We start from the raw sequence: 2635 nt of genomic DNA on the forward strand, positions 1-2635 counted from the left end.
TCAGATGAGAAAGAATGCAGTATTGCTTTGACTGCCTGCCATAATATAAAATGTAGTAAAATGTACAGCTGGTGATAGTCTAGTTAGAATTTTTTAATGAAATATAAAGGAAAAGACCAGGTGCTTAATTTTTACATGCTGCATTTCTTTTAAAAAATTCATGGTATCTTTTTGAATAATTTTTACTCATGCAGATGTTCTTAATATTGGAAACAGACGTTTATTTTATTTCCTTGGTTCCCATTTCACACTAAGCTTTTGTACAAAGAAGGTGGGCTGAATAGCTAAATTATTTGTGAGTCAGGATTCCAAGGGTAATTATTCTCAGATAATTGCCAAATGACTCATGGCAAGACTTTCAATAATGTGTACCTTGGTTTGTCTAGTTCAGATCTGGAGGATAATGGTTGTTTAACATAATAGAAAAGAACTTTAGGCTATTTAAGAAGACATGCATGTCAGTAAAAATGTGTTGACTCTTAAAATAATAGACAACCCCATTTATATTATTTCTTAGAGGATGAATCATTGCTGTAAGAGCTGTGTTTCACAAATTTCAGAATTTTGAAATTTCTAAATAATCAAAAGTACTTTTTCTTTTTAGCTTAACACACATTATAAGAAAATCAGTCTGAGTGGTTTAGAATTAAGTGACTAGAAGTTATAATGATGATTTAAGCTTTCCCCCAAGATTACCAGTATATAAAAATTTTGACTCTGCGGCATAGTCCTCGGAGACGCTCGGCCTTGCCTTGTGCTAGCCATGGCCGACTACCTGAGAGCGGCGGCACGTCCTACGTGCCAGATGATGGACTCACTGCACAGCAGCTGTTCAACTGCGGGGACAGTCTCACCTACAGCAACTTTCTCATTCTCCCCGGGTACATCGACTTCACTGCAGACCAAGTGGACCTGACCTCTGCTCTGACTAAAAAGATCGTTCTGAAGACCCCACTGGTTTCCTCACCCATGGACACAGTCACAGAGGCTGGGATGGCCATAGCAATGGCGCTTACAGGTGGTATTGGCTTCACCCACCACAACTGTACATCAGAATTCCAGGCCAATGAAGTTCGTGAAGTGAAGAAATATGACCAGGGATTCATCATGGACCCTGTGGTCCTCAGTCCCAAGAATCGGGTGTGGGATGTCTTTGAAGCCAAGGCCCGGCATGGCTTCTGTGGTATCCCCATCACTGACACAGGCCGGATGGGGGGCCACCTGGTGGGCATCATCTCCTCAAGGGACATTGATTTTCTCAAGGAGGAGGAGCATGACCGGTTTTGGGGAGCGATCATGACAAAGAGGGAAGACTTGGTGGTAGCCCCTGCAGGCATCACATTGAAGGAAGCAAATGAAATTCTGCAGCGCAGCAAGAAGGGAAAGTTACCCATTGTAAATGAAGATGATAAGCTGGTTGCCATCATTGCCCAGACAGACCTGAAGAAAAACTGAGATTACCCACTGGCCTCCAAAGATCCCAAGAAGCAGCTGCTGTGTGGAGCAGCCATCGGCACTCACGAGGATGACAAGTATCGGCTGGACTTGCTAGCCCAGGCTGGTGTGGACGTGATGGTTTTGGACTCCTCCCAGGGAAAACTCCATCTTCCAGATCAACATGATCAAATACATCAAAGAGAAATACCCCAGTCTCCAAGTCATTGGAGGCAATGTGGTCACAGCTGCTCAGGCCAAGAACCTCACTGATGCTGGTGTAGATGCCCTGCGGGTGGGAATGGGCAGTGGCTCCATCTGCATCACTCAAGAAGTGCTGGCCTATGGGCGGCCCCAAGCAACAGCAGCGTACAAGGTGTCAGAATATGCATGGCGCTTTGGTGTCCCTGTCATCGCTGATGGAGGAATCCAAAATGTGGGCCATATTGCCAAAGCTTTGGCCCTTGGGGCCTCCACAGTCATGATGGGCTCCCTCCTGGCTGTTACCACCGAAGCCCCTGGCGAGTTTTCTTCTCTGATGGGATCCAGCTAAAGAAATATCATGGTATGGGTTCTCTCGATGCCATGGACAAACATCTCAGCAGCCAGAACCGATACTTCAGTGAAGCTGACAATATCAAGGTGGCCCAGGGGCTCTCTGGGGCTGTGCAGGATAAAGGATCCATCCACAAATTTGTTCCCTACCTACCTGATTGCCAGCATCTAGCACTCCTGCCAGGACATTGGTGCCAAGACTTCGACCCAAGTCCAAGCCATGATGTATTCTGGAGAGCTCAAGTTTAAGAAGGGAACATCCTCAGCTCAGGTGGAAGGTGCTGTCCACAGCCTCCACTCATATGAGAAACGTCTTTTCTGAAAAGGGGTACAGCACACCCTCGGTTTTTCAATAAAAGTTTGAAAAAAAAAATTTTGACCAATGTCTCACTCTTTAGATAAAATAGGGGTCCCTGGCTGGATAACTTACAGAGCCATGTGCCTGATAGTCATGGATAACCCATGTGTCAAAGTGATGATTTGCCAGCTTGGTTAATGAATGAATATGCAAAGGACCTCAGGATATGTTTTGTGAGTGATTATCATTATCAGTAATGATGAGAATGAATTTATTGTGAGTTAGGTTACTTTCTGTATTTAATAATCTTCATTTTTCAAAGTTATATCATTCTGGAAAGAAAAATTA

The 2635-nt window shown here is 44.3% G+C and overlaps 1 pseudogene; it reads left to right on the forward strand.

Annotated features, from left to right (window-relative positions):
* Nucleotides 1-763: 763 nt before the first annotated feature.
* LOC132360515 (inosine-5'-monophosphate dehydrogenase 2-like) lies at nucleotides 764-2362 on the forward strand (annotated as a pseudogene).
* The last annotated feature ends 273 nt before the right edge of the window (nucleotides 2363-2635 follow it).

Source organism: Balaenoptera ricei, chromosome 2, assembly GCF_028023285.1.
Source record: "Balaenoptera ricei isolate mBalRic1 chromosome 2, mBalRic1.hap2, whole genome shotgun sequence".
NCBI classification, from domain to species: domain Eukaryota; kingdom Metazoa; phylum Chordata; class Mammalia; order Artiodactyla; family Balaenopteridae; genus Balaenoptera; species Balaenoptera ricei.